The sequence below is a fragment of the Bos mutus genome, chromosome 27 (assembly GCF_027580195.1).
Source record: "Bos mutus isolate GX-2022 chromosome 27, NWIPB_WYAK_1.1, whole genome shotgun sequence".
Lineage (NCBI taxonomy): Eukaryota > Metazoa > Chordata > Mammalia > Artiodactyla > Bovidae > Bos > Bos mutus.
Genome location: NC_091643.1, coordinates 33,184,649 through 33,193,446, shown reverse-complemented (window position 1 = coordinate 33,193,446; position 8,798 = coordinate 33,184,649).

Sequence of the window (8,798 nt, the reverse complement as noted above, 5' to 3'; positions counted from 1 at the left end):
CTGGCAATTATTTTTCTCTTTATTTTGAGGCGGGTTAGGAGCCATATACATATATATATACCCTAGGAATTGCCTGAACTACCTGGGAATGTGCTTTCAGATTATCCCTCCCTCTAGTCTTCACAGGGGTATCCTTGCCAGTGAAGCTCTTTGAAACAATGTTTAGCTAATGACTCAAGAGGACTACTCAGAACCATTGAAGAGCACCTCAAAAACAGATGCTAAATGGACTTCTGTCAGGTTCTGCTAGTAGAGCCATCAGTAGCGCACCAAGTTGGAATAAATTGAATTGAAATCAACAAAGGCACATGCTGTTTATAGCATTACATCAACTTTCCCTTCCCTTTAGAATTCAGAGACAGTTTATCATAGGATAAACGGTGTCTCTATGAGTACTTCTGGAAGTCCAGTGCATTCTCTAAGCCCAAAGGAGGATATAAGAATTATGTGATTCAGATCTTAGTTCTTTTAAAATGTTATTGCATGAATATAACACATTATTGTGTTATTTTGGCTGATTAATTATCATTATGATGTCCCACTTTACATTGTCTGTATCAATAATCCATATTATATTAAACAAATCTATGCAGAGAAATGTTTTTATTGGGGGATGCAGTGAGGAAATATGAGCATCTGGCAACCACACCTTGATTCATTTTAGCCCCTAGAGTCATGGTATGGTGCATTAATTTCTCAGTTTGTAATTTGCCAGCTGCATTTAATGGAACCAATTTTCATTACATCTGTTCTATGGTTCAAAGAGCTCTTTTAGTTGCCAAAGGGGGCCAGCTTCACACAGATTCTGAGAGGGGCTAACACACTGTTTCTTAAAGTATTCAATAACCAAGGATGATTCCTAGTTTTACAGCAAACACATTATTTTTACAGAGGCAAGTTTTATATTCATGACTTACCACTGGTAGATTTCAAATTAAAAATATAGCATGCCCTTTTCCCAGGCATTACATATTGATTTTCATATCTTTCTTCATAATACCCACTGATCTCCTGTCTTTGCAATCGGTGGTAGATTTATTGTTTACCAGTTAAAGGAAACATAATTATGCTTAAGCAGATCCTCTTTGTAAATTGCAGGTGGTTAGATGAATATTTCTTAGCCAATTATGGAATTTATGAATGGTTTTTAAATTTATTATAGTAAGCATTATTTATGGACAAGAGCAGGTTATAGCACTTCATAGTGTGTAGTGGGAGCATTTTTAATAGTAGAAATGGTTTTGCTTGGGCAACTTTACATTCTTGGTGTGTAATTTTAATCTCCATAAAAATATGTCGCTGTTGTGTAATACCAAATGTAGGATTCCAGTTGAAAGCAACTTTCAATGCAAAGGGTTTTCTCATGGGCAGAAGAGAAATTTAAAATGTTCTACAGTGCTTTGAAGTTTTAAAGCTTCAGCTGGGAGAATTATAAAGCATTAAACCTGAAAAGTTTCTACCTGATGGTCATGAAATAGCGTGGCTATATGAAAACTGACTCTGCCTCACTTCCTCAGGCAATTTTTTTCCTTTTCAAGATTTTCAAAAATATCATGCATCATGTTATATTGAGAAGATCATCTTAGACTTTATTCTTCTGAAATCATTAAAGTATATAGCATAATTGTATTTATATATGAAGGTTCAAGGGAATAATAATCTATACTGAAGAAGTCAAGTTTGTTCCCAAGTTAGAGGTGATTTGGTATTTTGTACCTAGATTCAAATGATCATTTTTTGTACTTGCCTAGGAGTAGAAAAATGAGCAGTTTACTTTTAGTTTCCAAATGTATTGTTCTATTTTTACATTCACTTTCCCTAATGGTTTTGCCACAAAGAAGTGACATCACAACCTTTGGTCCAGGTCCCAAAGTAAGAAAGGAACAAAACTTAAACTCAATGCATATGACTCCAAACACCACACATCCACTATTATCGTATTATTAGGTCTTATGTCAGGTTTCTATTTCTAGCATTGGAAACATAGGTAAGGAGATAATAGTAACTTTGAAACATAGTGAATAACTTGACATTACAAGACTGTTTTCCTTCCATCAGGCTCAAAATATAATTTCACAACTAGTAACCTTAAACAAGGCTTCCCAGGTGGTGCTAGTGGTCAAGAATCTGCCTGCCAATGCAGAAGATGCAGGCTCAACCCCTGAGTCAGAAAGATTCCCTAGAGGAGGGAATGGCAATCCACTCCAGTATTCTTGCCTGGGAAATCCTATTGATAAAGAAGCCTGGTGGTTTACAATCCATGGGGTAGCAATGAATCAGACACAACTGAGTGACTGAGCACCAGTATCATTAAAAACTATTTACTGACCCCCTAAAAAATCCAGCAGGCATTGATAGGAGGGCTGTAAAACACAACAGAGACAAAGCCCCTGCTCCCTAGGAAACCAAGTAAAAAGAGAAAGCCTCCGGAATGACTCATTGCCATTATTCTAAGATGCATGTTTCTCAAATTTTAGCATTTTTGAAATTTGAATTCATCTTCTAAATGATGGCATCTTAGTAATGTGTCTAACTTAGTTAACACTTATTTTTCTCTTTTCCAGTGATAATGGATAATAAAATAATGAATTTTATTATCAACTATAATTTAGATGTGATAAAATACAGAATATAATTTTTAAAATGCCCCGAGTTACTTATATGGTGTAAACATTTACAATTTTAATTAACTTTTTAATATTCCACATGTAATATTAAAATGCTCATCACTGGTAAATCAATTCCCTTGCCATTTTGCTAACTGCTTTAGAGATGCCATTTTACTCAATCTTTGAAAATTTCCTACAAAGCATATTTTACTCATGTTGCTTTATAGATGAATGAACTGGGGGCAGGGAGCTTGAGTAGCTTGTCCAAGATTATAGTGGAGTCAGAATTCAGACTGGATTTGACTAACTCATTTTTTTTTCCTATTTAAAATAGTGTTAAACAATCACCTATAATGAAGTAGCTAACTTAATAATTATTTGTTTACCGTCTTAACATGTAAAATTTTTTAGAGATGGCTTAAATGATGTGGATCTCTTCACAAGGGTTTTTAAGTGAGTATGAAATGATAGCCTCTCTTCCTTTTTCTTAATGAATTTCCTCTAGTGGTCAGGATCAGTCAGTCATTTCACTGACTTTTTAAAAATTAATTTTTATTGGCATATAGTTGCTTTAAAACGGTGTGTTTTTTCCTACTATACAGGAAAAGGAACCCACCATACATGTACATACATGCCCTCCCTTTTGAATTTTCTTCCCACTGAACTCATCTCAGTGCATCGGGTTCCCTGTGCTATGGAGTCGGTTCTCACTGGTTATCTGTTTTATAAATAGTATCAGTAGTGTTTGTGTGTCTTCTGAATTCATAAACTTGGGTTGTATTAGAGCTGAAAGGCCCTGACACAGCATCCACTCAAGCATCATTAACCGCCGTTGCTCAGAGAGCTTCCGCCGGGGTGGATGATCAGTTCCAGGAGAAGCTGGGACCCTGGCAGAGCCCTGGGTCTGGGTGCTACTCCATTTTCCTCTCTCCTTGATCTCCATCTGAATGGATTGTTTGAACTGTCCTTCAAGACAGATGTGCTCAGCCAGGACTTGTCATCAGCAATGAAAACTGTGTTGTTTCTCTTTGTCATAGAAAATTACATTTACAGCTCTATACTGCCCCAGCACTTCTTTCGTCTTTTCCCTTTCTCCTTAGTTCCTTCAAACCAGCAAAGCTGTCCAAGTCTCCTTCCTAAAAAACCACAGTAGGGAACAAGAATAGCTTTGGATTCTCCTTCATTTTGTATATCCGCAGCCTTGGTGTTGTCAGTCACTATCTTCAGTCTGGCTTCCTATCCCAGAGGTTTGAGCATCTCCCAGTGGAATTTCTGCACATGAGATGTTAAATCCTGTGACCCTCCTGGGAACCTAGTTCTAAAACATCTCCCTTCCACCCCTCATTTTTTTCCCTCTAACATCTTTATTTAAAAAGGGAAATAATTTAGAACTGTTTCTCTCTACATCAGGATTGGCTCCCTCATCTATCCTTCTGTCCAGTAGGCAAGATTCTTGTTCTGCAAAACCCCAAAATGCAGGGACCCCAAAACACCACATCTCCAGTTGCACTTGACACTTCATTGATATGTAGGGAGTACTTCACTCATCACTGAAAAGTCAGCAGTATCATAAAGTCATTAGCGCTCACAGTTGAACAGAAATGGGAAGAAACGCCCATGATGCAAAGACTACACTGAGGATGCTATTGCCTTTTTGACATAGAAGTTACCTAAGGAATCGGGGAAATAAAATACATCATAGAAAATGAAAAGATGCTGGCCTTTCCCTGGATGGATAGACAAAGTGAACAGTCAAAGAGCAAGAGAGGAATCTGGGAACCCCCTGCATGTCTTACACTGGCCAAAATTCAATGTGCGTTTTTCTTTTATTTTCTCATTTCCACTAAGTTTTGTCTGGTTTCTGAGTATCCGACCTGTGATCTTTTACTAATTTGCTTTGCTCAAGTAAAGCTACGTATATGATTGGAGCCAGAACAGAAGGCCAGATGCTAGCTCACTGTTCGCACCTGTCTCCAGCCAGCCTCACACATTTATCTGTAAAGATGACATGGAAGTGTGTGCACATATGGACTCTGACCATATGTTTAAATCCACACAAAGCGCTACAGAACATTTCTTCTCTTTTGGAAGACGCTTCCTCAGGATTTGCTGAAGGACGAAAAAACACACATGTTGAGCTCTCTACTTCCATCTTCAAAATACATATTTATTGTCCATAGTATTTAACATAAATCAGTGAGGACATTTTTTAGTTGCTGGAAAATGATGCTGCAGCACATATTTCTTTGCCATCTAAAAAGCAACAACAAAAATAACTTGCCCAGCCTAGTCTCCAGACACTTAGATTTGCCTCCTAAACAAAAACAAGCACAATTATTCATCTTACTCCTTTTCAGGTTCAAAGGCAGCATAGAACATTGCCATAAGTAATTGCACAAATACTAATTCTACTTATGCATTTCCAGTCCTATACTTGAAGTAGCCTGAGATTTTTTTCCTCCAATATGAGCTAAGATCAATCACAAGATTGCAGGTTAGACTCCCTTTGGCTTTTAGATTGGTCACTTTATTTGGAAAGAATCGGGATCCATATCGTCAGCTTTGGATGCTCAGAATACAGGTCTTTCTCTTAAAGCAGGGAGGGGGTGGGGAATCCAATCCTCTGAGGCTTCTAATCTCTTGTCTTTTTTCATTATACGGAATCAAAAGAAGAAAGGCAGCCCTAGCAGTTTCTAAACATTCTGGCAAACAGCAGGACAGTTGTGGGAGTAGATTGTTTTCAGACTTTTTTCTTTTGTATTATTTTATATAGTAAGTTAATGATCACATTTACATTCTTTAGAATAAAAATGCATCTTGTTATGGGGGTGAGACGTTTGTGGTAGGACCTGGAGGAGTCAAAATTCAACATTTGTGATTATAAGATAATGCCATAATAATTTATATACCAATTACCAGGAGAAAGATCCTCCTAATTTATACTCTGGTGGTAATTTTAAACAAAACACACTAACACAAACAGAAGCAAAGCCTCCAGACTAGTATTCACATTTGATGATTCCCTTTGTTTTAGTTTCAGGCTCAGGAACACAAACCAGGGCGTTGTAGGTTTTTCGGTTGGTTTTGAATGTACAAGTGTCATTAGAGGAGCAACGTAAAAGTGTCATAAAAGGAGCAAATGGAAATGACATAATAAGCAGCAAACTGTAGGAATTTGAAACAAAGAAAAAGTGTCAGTTTCACGGTCAGTTGGGGAAAAAAATGTCGCTATTCCCGAAAACAATGGAATCCTAGAACCACGCTTTTGAGAGTTAACCCCATAATATTGCTTAAAGAACTTTTCTTCTTAACATTTCATTTGCCTCAATGTGATATTCATTTCCAAGACAGTATCTAAATTCTGTTTTTTTTTTAATTTTTAAGCTTTTTATTTTATATTGGAATATAGACATTTAATAATGTTGTGATCATTTCAGGTGGACAGCAAAGGGACTTAGCCATGCATATCCATGTATCCATTCTCCCCCAGACACCCCCTCCCATCCAGGCTACCACATAACATTGAGCAGAGTTCTCTGTGCTGTACAGTAGGTCTTTGTTGGTTATCCAAGTTAAATGTAGCAGAGTATACATATCATGTATCTAAATTCTGATTCCCAATGTCTTATAATAGTTAAATATTTACTTATCTTTGGGTTTCCCTGTTGGCTTAATCTGTAAAGAATCTGCCTACAATGCAGGAGATACAGATTGGATCCCTGGGTTGGGAAGATCCCCTGGAGAAGGGAATGGCCACTCACTCCAGGATTCTTGCCTGGAGAATTCCATGGACAGAGGTGCCTGGTGGGCACAGTCCATGTGGTTGCAAAACGTCACACATGTCTGAGCAACTAGCACACTTACTTACTGGTATTTATACTTACTAATGTCCATCTTGAGGTATACTGAATAAATGTTTGTATAAAAATTGAAGAATTTTTGCTACTACTCTATATTAGTGGAGAAAATACATTAGAATCTGCAGGATATGACTTAAGAGAATGTTGCCCTTGATGTCACCTTGCAATATGGAGATATTTTAGTTCATTCACCTTACTTCAATTAAACCTATCATAGTCAATACACATGATTCAGAAGAATTGTAAAACATGGTTCCTGCTGTCAAGTAATGTGTGATCTAGTCAGAAGAGAAAAATGATGTATGTAAGAAAACTTTAATATCAACATAGTAAATCTTAGACTGCCCATGGCCTATTATAAGAATTTAAAATAATAGGAATGAGAAGATAGAAATCGTGAGTTATAGCTGTATTGTCGATTCTGTTGTTGTTCAGTCCCTAAGTTCTGTCCGACTCTTTGTGACACCATGGACTGCAGCACACCAAGCTTCCCTGTCCTTCACCATCTCCCAGAGCTTGCTCAAACACATGTCCATTGAGCGGGTGAGGCCATCAAACCATCTCATCCTCTGTCATCCCTTTCTCCTCCTGCTTTCAATCTTTCCCAACATCAGGGTCTTTTCAAATGAGTCAGGCTCTTCACATCAGGTGGCCAAAGTACCTACCAGAGCTTCTGATTCAGCATCAGTCCTAATGAATATTCAGGATAGATTTCCTTTAGGATTGCAGTCCAAGGGACTCTCAAGAGTTTTCTCCAACACTACAGTTCAAAAGCATTAATACTTCTGTGTTCAGCCTTCATTATGGTCCAACTCTTACATCTATACATGACTACTGGAAAAACCACAGCTTTGATTAGATGGACCTTTGTTGGCAAAGTATACAACAAAGACCTTTGTTGTCTCTGCTTTATAATATGCTGTCTAGGTTGGTCATAGCTCTTCTTCCAGGGAGCAATTGGCTTTTAATTTCATGGCTGCTGTCATCATCCGCAGTGATTTTGGAGCCCAAGAAAATAAAATCTGCCACTATTTCCATTGTTTCCCCAACTATTTGCTGTGAAATGATGGAATTGGGTGTCATGATCTTAGTTTTTTGAATGTTGAGTTTCAAGCCAGCTTTTTCACTCTCCTCTTTCATCTTCATCAAGAGGCTCTTTAGTTTCTCTTCACTTTCTGCCATATGGGTGGTATCATCTGCATATCTGAGGTTATTGATATTTCTCCTGGCCATCTTGATTCCAGCTTGTGCTTCTTCCAGCCCAGCATTTCTCATGATGTACTCTGCATATAAGTTAAATAAGCAGGGTGACAATAGACAGCCTTGACGTACTCCTTTCCAAATTTTGAATGAGGCAATTGTTCCATGTCTGGTTCTAACTGTTGCTTCTTGACCTGAGTACAGGTTTCACAGGAGGCAGATAATGTACTCTGGTATTCCATCTCTTTAAGAATTTTCCACACTTTGTTGTGATCCACACAATGGATCTTGTAAAGATGAGGATATTTCAGGTGTGGGGATGGTCTTTAACATGGTTCTATCTGATTTGGTCTGAGTATTTTCATATTTTCTTTATTAACTCATATTCTGTCAATTATCAATAACTAAAAAACTATGACTATGATCAATTTGAATATTTTTCCTATCATTTTTAAAATTAAATTGTGAATTGAAAAAAATCTTTTGAGTGCTTTTATGTCCTCCTATAATTACCATCTTTTTGAACTTTGGCTCTCAATACTATTGTTCTGTAAAAATTTTGCTTTATGTTTTTATTAAGCATTCAGATTTACACATTAAATGTATCTATCCATTCTTCCCCTTCATCTGGTGAGCTTAATATTCTTTGTTTTGGAATATTATATTTTAATTTAATTTTTATTTAGTGACCTATATATCTATAAAATTATTCTGCTGTATGCTATCAAAATTTTCAAAAACTTGTCTCCAAAATTTTTACTTCTATTTTCTGGAAAAGTAATCCATTTTAATAACAATATATTTGTTGAAAAGATGTCTAGATATTAAATATAGATGTCTGAAAAGCTAAATTTAGAGTGTCTAAATATTTAACAATGGATTCATTGCATGTAGGGGAAATTCTCAAAAAGAGACAATACAGTGATAAATGTGATAAAATTACAATCCCATTTTTTAGTGAAAGAGAGTCTAGTGTTGCATTTCTGCTTTTTCCCGTCAGGGTATGGAATTTGCTAGAAAACTTTAAAAGCAAATGTTCTAATATTCCATAAGGACAGTGTGTATGCTATATAAATAGCCTTTTGATATATTTCAGTGATTCCTTCTGACAAGGTAGCATACCTAAGAG